The sequence below is a fragment of the Acinonyx jubatus genome, chromosome B4 (assembly GCF_027475565.1).
Source record: "Acinonyx jubatus isolate Ajub_Pintada_27869175 chromosome B4, VMU_Ajub_asm_v1.0, whole genome shotgun sequence".
In the NCBI taxonomy this organism is placed as follows: Eukaryota; Metazoa; Chordata; class Mammalia; order Carnivora; family Felidae; genus Acinonyx; species Acinonyx jubatus.
Window position 1 is genome coordinate 5,874,926 of NC_069387.1, and position 24,211 is coordinate 5,899,136.

The following is a 24,211-nucleotide window of genomic DNA, read 5'->3' on the forward strand; positions in this document are numbered from 1 at the left end:
AGACCAAGGCAAAAGTGTTTGCTTTCACCATATTTCAACATTAAACTGGAAATTCTAGGCAGCAGAGTGAGATAAGAAAAGAAGTAAACATATGAGAATTGGATAGGAACAAAAAAAGTAATCGTTATCTGTAGATGAGGTCATTGTGCACTTAGAAAACTGAAAAGAATCTATAAATAGGTTATGAGGTTGCTTGTTTATGCACAAAGTTAATGTATAAAATTTGTGGATATTAATAGAGCAATAAATAAATTATAGCTAAAAAGTTATCATGAAAACAATAGAGTAGATGGGGAAGAGACTGACAACCATTTTTCTAGTTTTTTGAGGTATAACTGACAGATGAAATTGTAATATATTTAGAGAGTACAACATGATGATTTGCTATACATATACACTTGTGAAATGTGTATGACTTCTACAGTCAAGTTAATTAACATATCCATCACCTCACAAAATTCCATTCTTGTTCTGTTTTGTTTTGTTTTTTGGTGAGAATGCTTAAAATCTAGCCTGTGAGCAAATTTACAGCATACAATATGGTGTGATTAACTATAGTCACCGTGCTGTGCCTTAGATCCCAGAAGTTATTCATCTTATGCTGGAAGATTATGCCCTTTGACCAACCTCTTCCCCTTTCCCCCCATCCTCTGACCCCCGGTGGCCAATTTTCTACTCTCTGTTTCTATAACTTTGAGGTTTTGTTATGTTTTTTGCCCTTTCTAGATTCCCATATAAGTTTGTCTTTCTCTGTGACTGGTTTATCTCACTTAGCACAAATGCCCCCCAGGCTCATGCATATTATTGCACGTGGCAGGCTTTCCTTCTTTTCTAAAGCTGAATAATATTCCATATTGCATATATAACATATTCTCTTTATCCGTTCACCATTGACAAGATCTTGGCTCTTGTGAACAACGCCATTTTAAAGGCAATTATTTCAGGGTTTTCCCCAATCCTGCTCGAGGACTGGTATTTTCAGAGTGTGAGATGGAAACATTGATCAGTACAAGTAATGCTAACTACAACTCACCATTTAGGGTGACAGGATGGCTTGCTGACGTCAGCTAATCAGTATTGACAGACGTCCTTTGGCCTCTGCCTGAACACCGGATAGCAGAGCGAGAGCAACTGTGTTCAGCAGCTGTTTCTTTTTTCATCTTGGAGTCCTTGCTTTTGAAAAATCAGATTTGCAGTTAATAAAAAATAAGGAGACTGTTTCTAAACCTTTTGATTGGAAGAGGGGTGAACATAGGGCGCCTGGGTGGCGCAGTCGGTTAAGCGTCCGACTTCAGCCAGGTCACGATCTTGCGGTCCGTGAGTTCGAGCCCCGCGTCAGGCTCTGGGCCGATGGCTCGGAGCCTGGAGCCTGTTTCCGATTCTGTGTCTCCCTCTCTCTCTGCCCCTCCCCCGTTCATGCTCTGTCTCTCTCTGTCCCCAAAATAAATAAACGTTGAAAAAAATTTTTTTTAAAAAAGAAGAGGGGTGAACATCTCTATCAACGGGACCAGTAACTCCTTTACTGCTTTCTTACATCCATTCCTCTGTTCTGTCTCTTCAGCCTTTTTTCCACTCAGGAAATACCTCCTGGGAGCATACTGTGGGACTGAGGCATAGTCCCAATCTTGGGGACTCATATTCTAGTGGGAGGGGCTGGAGAAATGGATTAGCTTGCTAGGGCTGTGTAATAAATGGGGGGTTAAATAACAGAACAGATGGGGGGTTAAATAACAGAAAGTTATTTGTTCACAGTTCTGGAGGTTGGAGGCATGAGAGCAAGGCACTGGCTTGTAGACTAGCTGCTCTTTCTGTGTCTTTCTATGGGTTTCCCTCTGTGCATGTCTATGTCGTAACCTTCTCTTCGTGTAAGGACATCAGCCATATTGCTTTGGAGCCCACCCCTATGACCTCATTTAACATTAATCGCCTCCATAAAGACCCTATTTCCGAATACGATCACATTCCGAGGTACTGAGAGTTAGGACTTCAACATATGAATTTTGGAGGGTGGGATACAATTAAGCCCATAGCAAAAGGTAAATGACTTAACTGTCCTGTAACATGCCTCTGGGAGCTAGGGTGTCTAGAAAGCCTTCCGAGGGTAGGTAATGTGAACGAGATCTGGAAGAATGAGTCTGCTTTCTCCAAGGGAAGAAGTAAGCACAGGACATTCTAGAAAGAGGGAATAGCATGGGCAAAGATCAGAAGCCGTGAGTTCATAGAGGGTTTGGAAAACATGGTAGGAAGTAGAGGACGTTCACACTGAGGTGGTTACAGCAGCAGCCATAATCGTTGGCATTATATTTGGAGAAGAAAATTGCAAACTCAGTGGGACAGCCTGAGTAATTTGATTGCATCAACCCCCACAGCCCATCCTATCTAAAGGCGTTCTCTGTAGAGCCATTTACTTTGCTTATTTGGTTGTTAAATTACCGCCTGTTCCTGCTGATGGGTTTGCAGAGAAGTTCACAGATGTTGCTGATATTTTCAACCTAGCCATGTTGGTTTTGAACAGTGACTGGTTTTGTCTCTTGTGAAAAAAAAAATACCTGCTTGCACAGCACCCTTGGAAAGAGACACTCTAAGGTCAATATATTTTTGTTAGATGCTCAAGCTACTGATTGAAATCGCATTTTGCTATATACCTTTGCCCTCCTTTCTAACAGATGGAGACATGTCAACTCTGGGTAAATATGGTAGCTTTTTTCCCCCCTTGTCAGACAAAACCAGCTCTTGAAACTAAGACTATTTGATGTGCTTTTTTGTTGTTATTTTTCTACAGGTTAAAAAAACAGATGAAGAGTGACCTGATCATGTCACTTTTCAGTGTTTTTCCAACTTGAACAAAGCTTTTCATTCCTTAGAAACACCACCACAATACTATCAGAGACAACAGGCTTATTAATGAATATTAGGGAGTTGGATAATTTCTGGGATTTTTATCCATTGTGTTATCGTAGCCTAAGGAAATTTAAGTATTAAAATGCGTTTTCAATGATTAGTTGTAGAAAATCTACAGGCTGAGTTTCTGATGCAATGAAAATCCTAACGATCATTTACCAAAAGCTTAAGTAACAGAATCTTGATGAATTAAACTCAAAGCAGAAGGGGAAGAACAATATAAAAGAGTTATTGCACATTTCAAGATTGTTTGGGAGAATTTTTAAATGAGAAGATAGAAAGTGGACATCCCAAGTGACTTGAGAAGAATCATGCGAAACAACTAAAAAACTCTTTCAGTTTGTTATTTTCTTCTTAAGTCAGGGGAAAGCAGTGGAGAAACCACATCCGTGGACATTGATTTGGCCATTCCTAGATGACATGAGTTAGAATTTCCTACAGAAATGTAAAAGTTTCATGGAGACATTTAAGTTCTAACCAAAGTTAGGTTCTAACCCAATGTAAAAATTTCATGGAGACATTTAAGTTCTAAGCAGCTGCTACAACTGTAGCTAGGAAATTAGCTGATGCTCAAGTGTGTGGTCATAGATTTTTTAATATTTTTTTGATAATCTGGAAAATAAAACTAAACAAATTTTAAGCTTCATTTAATTGGTCACTTATTAGAGGGATTTTGTAAATACAATTCCTACAATAGACTATGAAGTCGGTATTGTTTCTCCCATTTTACATAAAAGGAAATTGACAACTGGAAACTATACACAATTTGCTAAAATGGTAGAATGTGGGTTTGGATGCAGATTTGACTCCAGCTCTGTGTTCTGATGCCCTTCCCATGGTACACGGTAAGCATACGAAGAATATTTGTTGAGTGAATATTTTTATAGTATTAAGTATATAAAATAAAAAGGAAAAAATAAAATACCTCAGTCCATCCTCCCATTGCAGATTTTAAAGGCTTTTTCCTGCTCCGTCCTTACCTGCTGAATTATTTTAACTCTTTAATATATTAGGTGGCTAAGCCTTCAATGCTTCATAAGCATCTTAGAAGATCTTCTGAGTCTTGGGATCTAGAGGTGATTTCTGTAAAGAACAGTGACTTTTTTTTCCCCAGAAAAATCAGTGGTGGAGGACATGACTGATTCAGTTGGTAAAACATGTGACTCTTGATTTCGGGATTGTGAGATCGAGCCCCACGTTGGGTGTGGTTTATTTAAAACTAAAATCTTTAAAATAAAAAACAACGGAGGATTGATGGACGGATGTAGGTAGGGATGGGCTAGATGGGTGATGGCATTAAGGAGGGCACTTCTAATGATGAGCACTGGGTGTTATATGTAGGTGATGAACCACTGAATTCTACTCCTGAAATAAATATCACATTGTATGTTAACTAACTGGAATTTAAATAAAAATTGGAAAAGAAAAAAAGAAAAAAGAAAGAAAAAAATCCACGGAGGCTGCAGCCTTTTGCTTTTCCTGCATTCCAGAACTATTTAAAGTTCCCATATTCACGTTCTACTCTACCCAAGGTATGGGGGCAGCAGCTGTGTGGTTTAAGAGCAGACTGTGTTCTTCTTTGTGTCTCCTATATGCCCTGAGTTATTTTCTTACTGCTTCTGATCTGAAAAATTCAAGCATCATCATCATCATCATTATTTAGACAGAGAGGGAGAGAGAACACAAGGAGGGGAGGGGCAGAGAGAGAATCCCAAGCTAGCCTCACGCTGCCAACAGAGAGTCGACTGTGGGGATCAAATCTACAAACCATGAGACCATGACCTGAACCGAGATCAAGAGTTGGACATTTAAGCGACTGAGTCATCCAGGAGCCCTTCAAGCATTACTGACAGCAGTTAGAGTTAATAAATAAGTTTGAGTAAGACTTCACTGCTTGTGGATTTCTAATTCCAATCTTTATATTCCTCTAGTGTCTAGTCCCACCCTATCTCCCCAAGTTTATCTCCTTCTATTTCCATAAATGTCCTCTCCTACACCAGCTGACTAGTTATTTTTTGGCTGCACCATGTATATTCCCATGCCACACTTTGCCCAAGACAGTCCTCAGCCTGGAATCTTCTGTCTACTTCTCTGCCTGTGCAATCCTGCTTTGTACCTCCAGTCAAGTTCCACCTCTTCCCTGGAGGGTCACTCTGAAGATAATGAGCCTTTATTCACATCATTTATTTAGCTTTTAGAATACGCTGTTTTGTGGTATTATTTTAACTTTTGCCCTTGGGTCTTCTCTTTATCGGTTTAGTCCTGTAAGCAGGTGTTATTGTTGTTCCTGCTTAATCTTCCCCAACATTTAGATCGTATTTTGAGAAAGTACACACCCAGAAAAAACATGCAGATAAGGTTATTGATATTGTGGGTGATGCTGGGAATGAACAATTTGTCTCAGTTTTTTAAAGATAATGAACCAAAGATTGAACGTGAAGTTAAAACAATCTGTTGGTTCTAAAACCTAATGAAAACAACCTCCAGCTGACCAACCATCTGGGCAGAGTCAGTCGCTGTTATTAGAATTTAAGTCATTATAAAGGATGGATGAGACTCCCCATGGCAACTATGTAGCTTAGAGTTGTAACTCCTCATGGACCCTTCGCTCATGGCTAACCCCAATAATTTAGTGTGGCATTTTTCTTAGCTTGGATTTCCCGATAAAAGCAGAACTAGAGATAAGAATTTTTTTCTATTTTTAATTCAAGTTAGTTAACATACAGTGTCTCTTGGCTTCAGGAGAAATAAGAATTTTTATGGCAATAATTTACTTTGAGAAGAGGTTTCAGAGGATAGGAATGGAGGGTTGAGGGGGTGAAAGAGGGAATCCGTGAAAGCGTTGTTGAGCTATGGGCTCTGGACAACTGAGGCTCAACCCCAAGGGTCATCTGAGGAACAGTGTAGGATGTTCTTCAGAGTTGCCTGTGCAAGACAGAAATGGAGTACTTAACCACTGGCTCCCAGCCCAAGGTCAAGGGTTGCCCCAGCAGTTTGCCCACTGGAAGAAGGGCTAGTCCAGTTCCCGCAGACACCCCTCACGGCAGAAGCAAAGATGCCCCTGGACAGAAGACAAAAGATGCACAATGCAGGTGAAGTGAGGTGCAGACAGACCCCACTTGTGCACAGGTAGTTGCAGGGAAAAAGGCCAGAGCAAAAGACGTGAGGTGAGATAAGGCAAAAATGACGTCTGACTTGTGTTCTTTCCTATTCAACTCATATATGACCTCAGAATCCTCTCAGCGCAGCGTTCCAGAAAGCTTATATCAGTCCACTGGAGTCGGCACGTGAATAAACCAAGTTGCCCTCTCCAGAACAGATGATCGAAAACAGTGTGGAAGCAAGGTCTTGTGTGTGCCCGTGTGTTAACCCGGTACTGAAACACGTGTGGATTTCCTACGTGGGTTCTCATGGGAGTCAGCACTTATTCTGGAATGATAGGGAAATTTTGGCCTCCTTAGAGGACCAGGCAAGGAAGCCAGGCCAAAGAAGACAGACGCTGTTGGCAGCAGAAACCATAGATGTTTCCAACACTGCTCAGGAGTCCTCGGCTACGTATCTGGGGCGGGAGTGGGGGGCACTGAATGGTAACATCTGAATGCTTCTGAACAGTCTATGAGAGTCGGTAAAATATTTCAAGCCAGTTTACCGAGTCAGTTACAATCTGTTTCAACCCCTCCTGGTCTCAGGAAATCTTTTCCCCCAATTACCATACACCACAAGCGTCTGTGACTAATTTCTGGATTATTAAGATGGATTATCCAAGTTGATAAATATTATCTGTGAAAGATGCTAAGCAAAGAGAGAGGCATATGAATACGAAAATTGATTATTCGGAATTCCCATCTGTTCTCCAAGAAGCCGTTAAGGTGCGCAATTGTACTTTGAATCATCGTTGACGAGGTGTTTCGCAAAGAACCCCTCCCTGGAACCGTGTCTTAGGTAATAAATGTAAGAAGATGTGCCAGCAGATTACCAAGTAATCAATAGTGCAACACTGACAAAAGAAGCCTTTAATGGGAGACAGGGCTACCTAGGCAGCCACATATGCTAATCTTGTAACTCTAGGAAAAGGTCTGATGCCAATCACCCAGTGTTTAAGACCCAGAGGAACCCTGTGGTTTGTGGCTAGACTTGAATAACGGAGAGAAAAATTGGGAGGCCATTTCCTCACTGAATTCCTCATTGGATTTGTAGAAATATCCAAGTATTTCTAGGAAACACATTGGCTTCTAGACAGAGTAACTGGGGGAGAAAGCGGTATTATCTAAGATTTGAGTCTGGGGGCTTAGAGGTAGCTTCTCTGTAAAGGAATACAAATCTCTGACATACATCCGAATAAATGACACAGACTAGTCATTCTTGGTGTGAGCGGGCCAAAGGAGCAAAGGTTTCTGTTTGCAGAGAGCACGGGAGATGTTAAAACAGCTCAGGTACCCCTGTTACAAGCAACGACGAAGTAAGAACCCTTCTCTTGCCTTATTGTAAAATTCTGAGGTAATTTGGGGAGTTCAGTGTAAAGCAACAGCACAACATGTGAAACTGCTTATGAATTATGTTTTCATTCATATATGGATCCTGAGAAACTTAACAGGAGACCAGGGGGGAGGGGAAGGGGGAAAAAAGTTACAGAGAGGGAGGAAGGCAAACCGTAAGAGACTCTTAAATACTGAGGGTTGATGGGGGGTAAGGGGTGATGGGCATGGAGGAGGGCACCTGTGGGGATGAGCCCTGGGTGTTGTCTGGAAGCCAATTTGACAATAAATGATACAGAAAAAAAACAATAAATAATTAAAAAAAAAGAAACTGCTTATGGAAAAATCGAAAAAGGTGTAGAGGGGAAAGAAAAGTCTTCGTCACTAGAGAATCTGTGCCAACGTGGGCAACTGGGGGCTCACGGGGACCATTGGTCTTACATAAATCACAAGGCTCCATATGTTCGATTTGTCAGAAGCACGCCTGTTCGCCAACGTCTTCACATGTGTGCTTCCCGATTTAAATGTCTTCTTAGTTGATTTGATATTAAATAATTATTCTTCACAAGATCTCTTAGGGATTCGTCGTACAATTCTCGGAGTTAAAGGTAGACATAAATGAAAGTCAAATTTGTTTGTTTGCAAATGCTAATGAATTCAGCATAACTAAGCATTATCCTGTGAAGATTGATGGAAACTTCATAAACCAGACATTTTTTTTTTCATGCAGCTGCAACGAGTGAGTTTCCAGTGGCAGAGAAAAACACAATTTGCATATGCAAACCAGGACGGCCTGAACAATGTCTTAATTGTTGTTATTTAAATGAGGCGTGATGAATTAGCATTCGCGGGGCATGCTGGCTTTTGCTCAGTTAATTGTATGGATACAAACTTCCAAATAAAAACAGTGCATATTTGCCAACTTCAACATAAACTGAGAATTCTTAAATCCAGAAGCTAGTCTGAGGGAATTTCCCTCTGGTAGGAACCATTTCTCTCTCCCCGTTGGTCCCACTGCCTATCTTGACTAGAGGGCAGAAACCTTGTTTGCCTTTCTTTCTGGAATAGAACTGGAGGGCTTAAAAAAAAATAAGATAAAAGTTACTGTGAAGGAATATCTAAAACACACAAAGGTGACAATGGAACACAATTCAAAGTTCAAGTTTCTGACGAGGAACCTGGGCCCTGAGGCTGAGTTGTTTTTCCTCACTTACCTTCCTCACTTGCAAGGCAGCTGGTCTACCTCTCTCTCAGGACTGTTCCTTCCTTCTCCCAGCTCACTGGCAGGAAGAGATTCCTGGCGTGTCCCCAACTCACCAGTGCAGCCATTTGGCTCAGGTTACTGGCACCACAGTTTTCTAGACAGGTCCTTGATGGTACTCTTCATTCAGGAATCCTCAAGGGACAGGAGCCAACCCTGGGCATTGGTTTCTTTCCCACATACTTCCCAGAGAAAATGCTGGGGTGGTAAGAATTACATCTCCTGGAACCCCTTTGCTGTTTTTTGTTTGTTTTGTTTTGTTGGCTATGATTTGGACCCACTGAGCAGAAACATTTGCTTAGGGTCTGAATTTGCGGTGGGCAACGAACCCCCTTTCTGTTTGTGTGGATCCTGGCCACAGCGTGGTTCTGGAACCAGTACGGACGTGTAAAGGCAGCTATTTTCCTGCGGTCAGCAGCCTCTTGATGTGTGACTGCGGCAGAAGACAGGAGCTCTCCCGACTGCCAGGTCCTGCAGTGTAATTAAAAAGTTGTTCTTCGAAGCACAGCCCAGAATTTGTTTCTGCAGTTTCCCTAATGATCCCGAAATGTGTTTAATAGCCTGTGATAAGAGTCTTTCTTACTTAAACCAGCTAGCGTGGAGTCTATCTTCTGTAACTGAACGTTTACCCTAATAGTAATTAGTATCAGTATTCCCAAGAAAATGAGGGCATCTGGGGATGGTGATCTTATCTGGTTGGATGTGAAAGCAATAAAGATACGATACCCTCAGAATATGGGCGACCTGGTTTTCACTGTGCCGGAAAGCTTCATGAACACAATATCTGCTACGTGCAAGATTTAAAATCTATTTTTAATAAATAGAGAACCTTAAAAAGCGTTTCTTATGGGGTGATGCCTCTAAAAATCGGAGGCACGGGCTACCTTTGTGCGCTGCTGAATTACAACAGAGGCTGTGCATTTCCAGCCTCACACTGTCATTTTTTGTGTGTGAAAATAGAACCACGTTAGGAAAGAGAAGATGGGAGGGAGGATGATTCGGTAGAGTCAAACCCTAACAAAGCTTCTTCACCAGCAAGGGCAGAGCCTCCTTCTGTGAGGTGACGATCTAACAAGGGGATGCCTATTTGCTCCGGGATTTCTCCATTCCTTCAGTGGTGGAGTCAGGGTCCCGGTAAAGCTCAGGGAATAACCACGGAGCCTTACCTGAAGGGAACAGGCTCACACACTCAACAAATTGCCGGATTTTGCTAGTTCGTATCAACAGAAACCAGGCAAGAACGGGAACGAGATTCTAAAGGTCATGGAAGAAAAGAACATAATTCTAGATTAGGCTGAGTTTATCAAATAGGGGCCCTTCCTGAGATTCTGGATTCAGTGTGTTAGCTTGAATAATTGAGAATGGTTCTCAACGTTTGCTCGGAGGGCTGACTGAAACTTGGACTTGGGAAGTTGTAGCCCACGCTAACGGACTTAGCGATGTCAGAATTGCCTTGGCTTAAGGCACACAAAGGAACCAAAATACTTAAGGAGATAAAAATGTTAGAGTGGATTTATCATGTTGAACTCATTCACCCCTTGCATTAATTACCTATTGGCGCTGTAACAAATTGCCACAAATTTAGTGGTTGTAACAGCACAAATATATTAGGTTATGGTTCTAGAAGTCAGAAGTACACAAATCAAGGTATTGGCAGGGCTGTGTTCTTTCGGGATGCTCTGGGGGAGTGTCTGTCCCTTGTTTTTCCAGTTTCTAGGCACCACTGCGTTCTTTGACCCGTGTCTCCCCTCTCCCTCTTCAAGGCCTGCCATGGAGAGTCTTCAGATCTCTCTGCCTCTCCGTCCCCCACCAACACACACACATAACTGTGCTTTCAGAGTCCTGTCTCCTTCTCCAACCTTGAGCCTCCTGGTTCCCTCTTACAAGGACCCTCGTGATCACATTGGGTTCACCTACTAATCCAGCATAATCCCCCCATTTCCATAATCTTAACCTAATCGCATCTGCAAAGTCCCTTTGCAAAGAGGACCATTAGGTCCTTCTGTACAACGTTCAACAATTTCACCACATTTCACCCAATAAACACGTCCCATGTCTGCCTCAGACCTGTGCAGCTTGTAGGAATCAATTTATACTCTATGTGGAAACTGAGGCTCAGGAAGGTGAAATCACTTGCCTAAGGTCACGCAAGCTCTTATTGAGAACTGGGACAAGAATCTGGGGTCCTGACTTCCAGCCTGGTGTTCTGGCAACAATATACTATCCAATCATAGAGCCACTCAAGGCATATACAAGGCTCATGAAATAAGGCAAGCCATCTCTGCATGTGATAAGATACACCTCAGATACGCCCAGCCCCATGACGCACCCAGACACTCCAAGATGAGAAGAGGCAGATCCCCGTGCATAGCGTGCCCTCTGCTTTTACACCCTTGCCTCACGTATCACGGGCAGGGCATCCTGAACCGGTACCTGTCACATTCGATAGTCACCCAAGGGAGGTGACACTACCCGGGGGAATGCCACTACACATCGTGAATGAAGCAGAGCTGCAAATACGCATGTGGATAAATTCTACAATATGACATTGCAAAGACACAGCAAGTCGAAGCAAATTAAAGGTGAAGACACATACAACATGGCATAACACACAAAGTTTAAAAAAATATAAAGCGATACTATACAGTTTTAAGAGTAGTTGCATATATAATTTACGTACAAAGAAGTGTCTAGGAACGACAGCCCTTAAATTGAAGAAAGCGGTTCCCTTGGGCGGAAGCTGGGTCAGGAGAACGAAAGCACAAAGGGAAAGTGGGTTAGGGTAACAGTGCCTCGAATTCATGGCTGCAAATCCAATTAAGAGTTTGGCTTTTTGTAGGCAGTTTTATCCAGTGCTCCAAGAGCCGTTTCCAGTGCTGGGATCAGTCCGGGTGGGGAGAGGGGTGGAAAATCCTGGCTTCAGCTCAGCTCTGTCTAGATAAACTGGAAACTTGCCCTGACAGTTTTTTTCCTCTATTGTGCAAGGCAGGGCCAAGTGATGTCATTGGGGCGTGCAGATGTCTCTGTCCTCTTCTTTGACAAGTGCCAAGAAAAATGATCTTTGCAATCAAGTGATGCTCCCTCCCCCAACCCAGATCTGCCATTTCTATACATGTGGCCACAGGCCAGATTCCTGAAAGCTCTAGAACCCCCTTTTATCAAGAGAAAAGATGTCTTGCTGATTTCAGCTTCAGGAGGGAGTGCTGGTTTATCTCCAGGTTATTAGAGAGGCTGGTTCACACCTCAGTTCTGTGATTAGGGCACGCGTGCGCGCGCGCGCGCGCGCACACACACACACACACACACACACACAGCAAATTAATTCATTCCTTCCCGCCTTCTTTTATTCATTGATGTATTTGTTCATTTAGGAGCAAATATTTGCTGAGCATCCATTCAGAGACTACAGAAGCAGAGATTAAAGACAACAGAGGTGACAGACCAGAGAACAGAGGGCTGTCGTGCGACCTCGAGCAGCCGTGGAGATGAGAAGGGAGGGAGACGGGACCCCCGCGAAGGATCACCTCACGCAGATGGAGGAGGGCCGTCTGGGGAAAGTTCCAGCAAAGGGAACCCCCGAGATAGTGTTCAGGGATGAGTGGGAGACAGATGGCAAAGTGTCAGCAGCAATTCCCGAAGGAGCAGCGGGTGGAAAGCCAAAGGGCTACCGGAGGGTGCGGTGCACTCTGGGAACTGCAGACCCAGGTCTGGGTCGCAACGACCAGAGCAGATGGGTTCGAATCGGGACGGTGCTCTTCCTCAGTTTCCCCGAGAAAGCATGCACGCCACTACCGCTCCCGTATGTAGAGTACCTATGACATGCTGGGCATTGCATTTTACACACCTTCCCATTTAATCTCTCAAAAACCCCATTTTACAGACAAGAAAGCCGTCTAGCCGAGATCTGACCTTGATTTACCTGCCTTCTTTCCACTCTCTGTCCTTGACAGCAGGCCCACGGGGGATTGAAAGATCTGCCCTGCCTGCGGCACAGTTACTGTGATAATCAAAGCATGCAACGTAGGTAAACACACTTGGAGAACTAGCAAATGCTTTATATATAAACTTTGGTTTTTACCACACAAACCGTTAAGACGAAACCTAGGGTTGGTTATAACGCACTGATAATTCACACTTTGTTTTCAGCTGTTGTGAGGCCAGGGATCAGAGGGATCAGAGAAAGAAGGGAGGAAGTTTACATTAAATCCCATACACTGTAATATCCCCAAAGCATGGGCTGCCCCATTAAATCCCATACACTGTAATATCCCCAAAGCATGGGCTGCCCCTGCCCTCGTTTATGAGGCGCGAGATCATCTGTAGAGGATCTATTGGTTTGTGAACTTTATCTCGGGGAATTCAAGCTGGAACGAATTCCCATCCGTGCTTATCGTATAACAGTAATGATGTCTCTGGTGGCAGGGGGCAGGGAGGAGACTTCAGGAACTGGGAAGGGTGCTAGGTGACAGCACCTTCTAGATTCATACTAATAAAATAAAGTTTTCCAGTGAAACCCAGGGTTGGGAAGGACATATGTATGGCTTTGTGTTTAGCATAGTATGGCCCAGAACTATACTGTAAGCAAGACTGTCTTTAAAATTTGCAGGGGCTAGGGCAAAATAAAAGCACAATAGGGGCGCCCGGGTGGCTCAGTTGGTTGGGCGTCCAACTCTTGATTTTGGCTCAGGTCATGATATTTTCCATATATTTTGATTATATGTTTATTTGTGTGACGATTTGCTTTATGTCTGTCTTCATCAATGGCATATAAGCTTCATACTGTGTTCATCACTTCATATATACCACCTAGCACAGCTCCTGCCATTTAATAATGCCCAATAAATATGGATTGAATGGAGGCTGTGTTGAATCACCTTACTGTATTGGCAGGGGGGTCGTATTCATCCACAAAAGGATCAATTTCAGGCCGAGTAAGTGTTGGGTCAGTGATTGTGTGCTTATAGGTATACGCATGGGGGTGGTTTTGAGAAGCCTAGTGGGGACAGGGATAATTTTCTTGCCCTCATGTGTAGTGTAAGGCACCCAAACCAGAGTTGCATTAAGAAAATATTTAAAAGACAGAGTCATATTACTTGAGGGAAAAAACCCAGAAAATGGCTATCTGGAAGAAGTGGAAATAGTTAGGATACGTTCAGATTATGGACACTTGGCTGAAAGCCAAGCACGGTATCCAGAGCTACTTGATTTCGCTGAGAACCAGGAAAGGGTTAGTTTGTCTTGCACTAGCACTGGACTAGTTTAGCCAGTAGAAGATAGTCCAATAAAAGCTATGCGTCACTGGACTACATTAATAAGGAGGCTGGTAATAAATCTAATCAGAAGGGGGAAGGGAGAGTTTGGGAGACAAAAGTAGAACAGAGGAACAAGGAGATGGGGTTTTCCCAATCAACTTACTGTTTGTTCCTTTTCTTTTTGTTTTTTTTTTTTATTCACCTATTCCCAAGTACCCCAAAACAAATTACTTTCACTATAAGGATTACTCTCTGCCAACACTCTTCAGCAGATAATGTGGGGAATTTGTACCCTGGAGTTGAGGCCAGCTTCATGGGCATGCAGCCTGCACACAGGACCCCAGGCTCACAAGGGCAACACACTTGATTTGATCTTCTCCTGTTGCCATCTTGAAATTAAAATAATTTTCAAACAAGGGATACTGCATTTTTAATTTTATTTTTTTAATGTTTATTTATTTATTTTGTGGGAGAGATCGAGAAAGAGAGAGAGAGAGAGAGAGAGAACAGAGCAGGGAAGGGTCAGAGAGAAGGAGAGAGAAAATCCTAAGCAGGCTCCACACTCTCAGCACAGAGCCCAACATGGGGCTTGAATCCAAAAATCATGAGATCAAGAGTCGGATGCTTAACCAATTGAGCCACCCAGGCACCTTTAGCTAAGACAGGCAACACTCTAGGCAATATGTGATGATCCTAAGGCAAGAATTTATCTCATGGATTTGAGGATATAAAAGAAAATTAAAATGACCAAAGCCTTTTGAGTTAGAGATTGAGTTTAGAGGGTCAGGTAAGGTCCAGAGTACATAGGTAGAAACAACAGGATGTATGAATCTGAAGCAATCTACAGAGTGGACTACACTGGTTATCAAACTATTATGTCTTAGCTTCAAAGCCATCCTTCCACATTCACGTTTTTGATGCTGAGATGGAGACCCTCCATCACCACAGCATTGCTTCCTCAGCCCCCAACTTGTGCTCTGTCAGAAGGAGACATTAAAGGGAGACTGGAAGGCTGGGGGGGAGAAGAAGGGACCTGCTCCTTCCTGTTCCTGTCAGCATTGCCCTAGTCAAGATTCTCCACCTTGGCTCTAACAGTGATCTTCAGTTTGCAGATTTCCTAAGGCTCCCAGATTCAGCCTCATTTCCACCCTCATCCTCACCCCCCGGGGGCTAGCAACAACTTACTAGTGACCCCATGGAATATCTCTTCCAAGCTTCTCCTAACCCCAAGCTTTTAATAATTCCAACCTTATCCCCGTGTCTCCCCAAGCCATAGGGCTGAAGGTATGTCCTGAATTTATTATCATTGTGATATCTCAATATTTCTTTTTTGCCTTTTCAGGGTCTATGACATCTGGCTGGAATTCTTTATATTAAATTCTTTCTATTAAAAGAACTAGTGGGGCTACTGCCTTGTAAATAGACCCTTAACTGGTATAGATGAAGGTAAGGAAGGGAGTCAAGAGTGAGTTTCCGATTTCTAGCTTACTTTGGGTGGAAATTGCCATTTATCGTGATGGGATGACTTTGGTAAGAAATTTTTGGTATGTGGCAGGAGCAAAAGTTTAGTTTCAGACACGGGAAATGTGAAATGCCTTTGAGATATCTAAGTGGAGTTAAACATGTTTGTTGGATAGACACATTTAGATGTATGGCTGGCAAAAGCAGATGAATCTACATAGGAAACAAAGTTTGGAGAAAAACAAGAAAGGTTTGTGATCCGGAAGCCAAGAGGATAATGTGTTACAAGAAGAAGATGTGTGTTATTGACATAAGAATAGATGTAGAGATCAAAAGAATAGAATTAGGAATGCAGAAAAATTCTGCACACTAATTGTCAATTGATTTTTAACAAGGTTGCCAAAGCAATTCAATGAAGAAAGAAAAGTTTTTCAACAAATGGTGTCAGGACACCTGGAAGTCTAGAAGAAAAAGAACATTGTTGGACCCTTACCTCAACACCATTATGCAACAATTAACTCAAAATACACGTAAATGCAGGAGTTAAAACTATAAAACTCTTAGAAGAAAACAAAGGGATAAATCTTTGTGACTTTGGATTAGGCAATGATTTCTTCATTATGACACTAGAAACACAGGCAACAAAAGGAAAAAAAAATAAATTGAATTTCATCAAAATTTAAAACTTTCAAGTTTCAAAGAACACTGTGAAGAGAGCAAGAAAACAACTCACAAAATGGGAGAAAATATTTGCAAATTAGGTATCGAATAAGTGACTCGTATCTAAAATCTATAAATAGCACAATTCAATAATAAAAAGATAAGTAACCCATTTTTAACCAGCAAAGGATTCCAATAGACATTTCTCTGAAATAGATAGAAAAATGACCTATAAGCACCAGAAAATTGCTTATTAATCATCACGGAAATCCCAATCCAAACCACAATGGCATGCCACTTCACAGCTGCTAGGATGGCAATAATCAAAAAGATGTTAAAATGTGGGGGAAATTAGAGCCTTTATTCATCACCAGTGGGAATGTAAAATGACACAGCCACTTTGGAAAACAGTCTGGTGGTTCCTCAAAAGGTTACACATAGAGCTACCATTTGGCTCAGTAATTCCTCTCCTGGGTCTGTACCCAAGAGAAATGAAGAAGAAATAAAATATGATATGCCCATAAATATTACTGGGTTAGCAAAAGGAATACAGACTACATACATGGACATACTAATACAGACTACAACATGGACATACTTTGAAAACATGCTACGTGAGGAGTGTCTGAGTGGCTCAGTCGGTTAAGCATCTGATTCTTGGTTTCGGCTCAGGTCATGATCTCATGGCTCATGAGTTCAAGCCCCATGCTGGGGTCTGTGCTGACAGCATGGAGCCTGCTTGGGATTCTCTCTCTCTTTCTCTCTCTCTCTGCCCCTCCCCCACTCGGTTTCTCTCTCTCTCTCTCTCTCTCTCTCTCTCTCTTTCAAAAATAAATAAACATTAAAAAAATACTATGTGAAAAGATCACAAATTGTATAATTATATTTAAATGATATGCCTAATCTAGAAAAATCTGTAGAGCTAGAAAATAGATTATTAGCTGCCTTGGGCTGGAGAAGGATCTGGAGAGATTAGGGAGCAATGACTATAGAAGAGTACATGGTCTCTCTCTGGGGTGATAAAAATGTTCTAAAAACATTGTGGTGATGGTTGCCCAATCCTGGAAATATCCTAAAAACCATTGAATTGAACGGTTTAAACAATTTGTGTGCTATATGAAATTGTATCTCAATACAGCTGTTGCAATATTCTTGTAGCAAAAAATAAATTAAAGATGGGATGGTGAATTACACAAAATGCTGCCAAGAGGTGGTGTAGAAGTAGGACAAAAAAATGGTGAAAATATCTGGTAACCTGGAAGACAGTGGTCACTTGGACAAGAACTGACAAAGTGAAGTGACAGGGATGAATCAGTTTAGGGTGAGCTGACAAGCGAGGAAGTGGAAATAGTTTGTGGGAAGCACTATTTCAAGTGGTTTTGCTGTGAAGGAGGTCATGGGTATGGATAACATCTGGAGGGATGATGAGGTCAAGAGTTTATTTTTTCACTTTGTCTTTAAGATGACAGTTATGACAGAATGTCTTCATGTGGATGGAAATGACCCAGTTAAAAGAGAGATTGGTGTAAGAGAAAGGGGACAACACAGAGACCAGTGTTTCTAAGGGGACTAGATGGGACGCAGACCAAGCAAAGGGGTTGTCATCGATAAAAGGAAGGACGCTTCTTCTATGAAAGCAGAATGGAAGCAAGGAAACTTGGGTCCAACTGCAAATAGGTTTATATTAAGTTGGGTGGAACTTATTAAAGTTTGCTGGTGGGAATATGAGGTGGTTTGCCAGTGACCCTGGCAAAATTGAAAAGACACTTTATATGAAATCTGACAAGGAAAGATGTTGACTGTTTTAAATAACCATTGAAACCTTGGAATAGTGTAGAATATTTGTGAAAGGGTCTCTTTCACACCTTTGGTTGAGAACCTAAGAATCCCCAGAACATAAAACTATACTGACTTAAATGCTAGGACAATTTACAGTGTGAAAAATGGAAAAGGGTCTACTCAAACTGTATGATGAGTTGACATATTGGGGACAAGCCACTTGATGCGAAAAGGTTTTGTTTAATAAACTGATAAAAACAGCTTCTTCGTCTAGCTTGACACCAATTGTGTCACTTGTAAGGTGTGTAAATAATTACAGAATTCAAGAAATGTTGTCAGCTACAAAAAGCTGCTCAAATAAGCCAAGGCCAAGATGTATTTTCTATTTTGTCTTTATATCTTGAAGCAAAGGATCGGTTTTGAGGGAATCACGTTGACATATGTACTGATAATGCCTTACCCATGGTTGGCTTTGTGAGAGGCTTCCTTCTTTTGTAAAAAGAAAGAGAAAATCCTGACATTGTCACAACACGGTGATAGGTTCATAAAGAGATGCTTGGATCGAAAACTCTTGGAAAGGAAGTGGAAAAATGTTTGGATGTTGCACAAATACAGATAATTTTATTAGACAAAAATTATTTCAATGGAAAATTTTTTTAAAAAGTTGTATGAAAGCCCCAATAAAGAGACATAATCTCCCCCGAACAGAAATTTCATGAGTGTGCTGGAAGGGAAATTTCAAGAACACAGAAGACGACATTTTGCAGAGTGCTTCCAAGATGGAGGGTGGCTGGCGACACTCACCAAATTAGATGTTTTTCATCACACAAATCAGTTGAGCAAGCCTTTGCAAAGCCCTGGAAAAATGTTTTCATCCCAAATGTCAAGGTTTTTGGACTTAGAAGGAAACAGGATTTTTGGGGGAAAAAAAACGCTGCAAAGAAAATCTTGAGATACTTGCGTTGCTAGTTGGGTCTAAGGCTATCATTAAATGTCAATTCTTACTGAAAAAAAAAACCCAGAAGAATTTCAGAATAAACTTGAACCATATCTTCCTTCTCTTTAAACACAAGTGCATGACCAGGTAAGGGAGCCTTTCTCTCAAGCTTTTGATCAGCCTGAGAACACACTTTTGGGAGAAGAAAAAGTCTGTGAGATCCATGAGAGCGTCCCTCGACCAGGGCTGGATTTCTGTGTGACAGTCACAGGGAAGCAATGGACTTTTGCTGCTGATTTCAGATCCTCACACACGTGAGCAAGCACCTGGAGAAAGGCAAAAATCATCAAATTTCAGTCGAAAATGAAATCTGTGTGTGTTTATCTCAGGTTGGACTCAGAACTGAACTTTCATGGGGCACCAAGTAAGCAGTTTCAAATTAAAGAGGTAAATTTCATCCTTTATTTTCAGTTTCAAAAATAACACTTTTTAAATGCACATCACATCTAGGCTTATCAAAAAATTGAGGAAATCAACACATATCATTTTGTAATGGCTAGGCCCATACCTGAGTTGATTATATCTCTTCGGAAGAAACGTTTTTCAAAGCGTCATGTGAAATCATTTCTTGAGTTGTTTTTTTATTCATTTTGCTTTGGCTTATGATTTTAGAAGCTTTCCTATTCATTATCTGTAAATATATTTTCATTCTACAAATGACATTAAGTAAATTTATAATCTTTCTTTAAATTACCTCTATTGAGACAACTTTAGAAAAATTAAATTCTATGTTGGCTTAAACCAGTTATAACAGAAATTTATTATCTTTGCTTGATGATTGTTTAAAATGTCTAAAAGGAGAGGAAGAGCTTAATTTTTAGAAAGGTAAACTAAGCTTAATTATCTGTGTTTCCTTTTTTCCAGCAAAGATTGATTCACATTATTTTTAATTTAAAACAAGGGAAAAAATGCCCACTTGCATATACAATCTGCCACATACACCATACCTCTTTAGCATTTTGTATCTGAAAATCATTTAAAAGTTCCTTCAGATTAAAAAAAAATGGAGAAAATCTGTTGGGAGATCAGTCCTTTGTCATCTGAGAAATTTACCTTTCAAGGATACCAGAAAGGCCACACTTCATAGGCATTAACTGCAAGAAATATAGCTCTTTTGATCCCTGATCAACACTAAGATTTTTTTCTTATTAGCATAATGAATGTTAAAAATGCATTTTATTTGTGAAATTAGAGGCTCGTAATTGTTGGAAATGGGCTGTCAGTGGTGACATCAGGGGTATTCAAGGTATGTGGGTTGCCTAAAATATTTTGGAGATGTTACTTACTCTTACAGGAGCGAAGTCTATCCCTAAATGGACCCAGGTCTAGACATTGGTTAAAGGTTTTCTGATTAATGATGAACGTAAGGGTAACAGAATCCTGTTCCTGCCATGCTGTGTCTGCCTCGAGTCAGTTTCATGCAAGATGTACACAGATCTCTAGAAGGTCAGTAATCTGAACCTACAGAAGCTCTTATCACCTGCTTGTTAATAAGTAATTGTTCACGAAAAGTCTGTATTTGTGGCAGTATTTATCTGTGCCTTGACTTTATTATAATCAAGGGATGGATTTGTGAGGAAGTAGCCAACCCTCACCCAGCTCAAACTTTCCATACTACAGTTATCAGAAATAAACAAGAAGTTTGTGTGGCTAAGTAAAAGTGGGCATGGCTCTCCTTTGTAATAATTGGGCTCGTCAACGGATGGTGTTTTTCAAGGTAAGTGGGATTCAGGAAGAAAGGGGCAAGAGATTTGAAGTGTTAGCATATGGGAGTGCCTGCCAATTGATTTATAGACTATGAGTTGAATGAAGAAAGATGTGGAACCAAGAAGGAGCTTGTATGGTAAGAAAATATGGTGGACTCCAATGATGGATAAAGAGAGTTGCCATGTTCTCGATAATTCTTTTCTCCTTCATCTCCGAAAAAGAAACAAAAAAAGATGTCAGTGATGTGATCCCAAATTAAACCTCGAGAACATCCCAAATAAAGAGACCAGACCCTTGATGTAATTCTTTATTGTTCATTATGCTAATTAGCTTCTTAATTCCGCGAATGTGGATTCTCTAAAGAGAAATTGTAATCTGAGGCTGACTCCTTTCCTTCCTGGTTCTTTTTCTTACACATATACATAGGAGATACTAAATGAACACACAGGTACTTAGCAGCACTTTTTACAAAATAAAATTTGAAACAGCAATTTGTTGCAATAATTAACCATAGAAAATTTTCCACAGAGGGTCGCCTGGGTGACTCAGTCGGTTAAGTGTCTGACTCTTGAACTCGGCTCACGTCATGATCTCTCGGTTCGTGAGATGCACCAAGCTGGCTTGGGATTCTGTCTTTCCTTCCCTTTCTGTCTCTCCCCTGCTCACATGTTTTCTCTCTTTCTCTGTCTTAAAACAAATAAATACACTTTAAAAAATAAAATTTTCCATGGAAATGAATTTTGAGTTAACCACTATTTTATTTTCCATTAAAATCAGAAATTCACACAGCTTATTGTCCACATTAACGTGACTTTATTATTTCAATCTGTTCATCAACAGAATTTTCCTCTCGCTCAGGAAAATAAAAGTTGCAAATACCCTTATTGCTCGTTGCAAGGATTTTCTGAGACTCATCAGCAAACCTTAGAAAACAGCAAACAATACTTTATGCCCTGAGACTATCTGAACATCTGGTGTAGAAATCCTTTTACTGTTATTGTCATGAATCCTCAGCTATTATATCTTGGTCTTTACCTACTGCTCGTTGAGTCCCACATGAATCAAACTTCAAAATCTTAGAAATTCCTTAAATGTTTCTTCTGAGGTGCCACTAATCTGCAATAAGAAAAAACATAAGTATAAACATATTTGTATTAATGTTCAATTTTCTTACGTTTTATTTATTTATTTTGAGAGAGAGAGAGCCCAAATAGGGAAGGGGCAGACAGAGAGGGAGAGACAGAGAATCCCAATCAGGCTCTGCACAGTCAGCCTAGAGACCGATGCAGGGCTCGAACCCAGGAACCACGAGATCATGACCTTAGTTGAAACCAAGAGTCAGATGCTTAACTGACTGAGCCACCCAGGAGCCCCTCAATTTTTTTTACATCAGATTACACTTTTCCTTTTCATAAAATTGTAAGGTAACTTTTATGGACCATTAGTAAGCATTGTGGCTGAGCACTTCATAAGCACTGACTTCTCAAAACATCATGTAATAGTTAGTTATTATACCCATTTTACAGAATGGGAAAATAAGGCCTGAAAGGCTCACATAATTTCCCTAAGGTTGTACAGCTAGCATAGGGCCAGGATCTGAATCCTGGTGATTTATCCTCAGAGCCCACCTTTTAAACCACTAACTGTCCCTTCCAATCCTTTTATTTCATTGCATTTTTTAAAGATTTTCTTTTTAGGAAATCTTTAAACCCAACATGGGGCTCAAACTCAAAACCTTGAGATTGAGAGTCACATGCTTCATGGACTAAGCCAGCCAGGCTCTCCTCTTTCAATCCTGTTAGACATAAATGGTTATCAAATATGTGATATTCATTTTGTAGACTTTTCTTCTTATCTATCTCCTAATCTATACCAGGAGAACACCTAGTGTAATATCTAGTCCCTGACCCAGCCTAAATATTTGCTGCTCTGAAGCTGAAAATGTATCCAATGCTGTTCCAGAGAGTTAACTCCCAAGAGCTATAAATCATCCAATCACCTTCTAGAGCATGCAATGACTATGAAGGAAAGAGAGATACTGACATCTAAAGTAATCTAGTCTATCAATAACATGTGAACTTGCTTTGATTTAAAGCAATTTACAAAGGGATTTGTACACCTCATTTCAACTGTTTCACCAAGGTCTTGACTCATTGCTGCAGGTTGCATAATTAGTCACATTAATCCAGCAAATGATGGCAAAATGCTTAGTAATGATGTCTAACTGGGGCATTTCCAGAGAACCTTTGTTGTTTAATTAGGAGATAATGGATGAGAGGGTAGAGAGCACAGGGGTGTAAAAGGCACTGGCACGTCAATGTACATATGCCCAGTTCAATACAATGGCTTTTTAAGCCAAGTAGTCAAATAAATTGACGTCATTATGGTACATGAATTTAAAAGGGGTTATTATTCACTAACTAATTTTACTTTCACAGATACTTAGGAGCAACCAATTATTACTGGGGATAATAAAAGGTACCCAGTGAACAAACGCACTCAGTACCGAGAATGATGTCTGTGGTCACTCCTAGGTCTCCACTTACCCACCATCTTTCCACACGGAGGAGCAGGACTGGAAATTTCTCTCTGAGACACGAAACACCAAACCGTTACATTGTAAAACAATTCTGTGTGTATTGTTTCTCATTGCGGTTCCACTGAAAACGAATGAAGAGTTTGTCCTCTGATTGTGTTTGTACTGTTTGCTTTCAAAAGGTTATATTAAAATTGACTTTTCAGTTGGATGCTTTAGTTTCAAATAATAGAAAGGCAAACCCAGGTAGTCTTAAACAAAAAGGGAGATTTACTGGCTAGAGACAGAGTAGGCGTCACTGTTTGATCAGAACGCTCGTTCTAGTCCCAGATGTTTCTTTGCACTCTGCCCTCTTCGGTATCCCAGCTCATCCTTGGGCTGATGTCTCTCACTGCAAGAGTTGGCTAACAATCACAGCTGGACCACAGCACGCCTGAAGAGAGACAAGGTGACTTCTCACTGCCGCCTAGCATAAGTAGGGAGCTTCTCACAAACTGGCTCACACCTGTGAATCCACATGGATTCACTAGGGTAATGGTGTGTGCCAACTGGCTAAGACTTGGGCACCTGAACTAAGAGGGCAGGGACTATCCTGTTCAGACCCATCAACCTCCCCATCACCCGCTGCTCCCATAAGCTGAGAATGGGGCCAGACGCTCTCAAGTTGTATGGCTGCTATACACAGAGGGAGGCAGTGTGGATGTTGTGAAGACAGTTTTAATGTCTGCTTCTGTTTATACCAGTAACCTAGTTACTGCGTTGGCAGAAGCCATTTATGTTCATTGTGTGGGGACACTGAACTCCAGGACTGCTTGGTCAATCTTACCATTGACAAAACCCTCTTTCTGACCAAACTCAGGTTCCTCCGAGCCCTTGTCTCGACTAGTCCTCAACCTTGGCCAGTAAGAACTGTAGACCCTCAGCATAAAAGATTTCATCCAACCACCCATACCTGGAGACTCAAGCAAGCAGGATCATAGTTTCTAACAGCTCAAGGTCCTCAGGATGACCCTAGTCCTCCTTAAGTTCCTGACTGGGAAAACTCAAGGCTGAGAAAAGATTCACTGTTTGGTCCAATCAGCACCTGAAGATAGCACCCTTGTCTCCCAGTCTCTGTGGGAAGGCAGGAGCTTAACTTGAATAAGCACCATGGGGGAAGGGAAGGGGAAAAAATAGTTACAA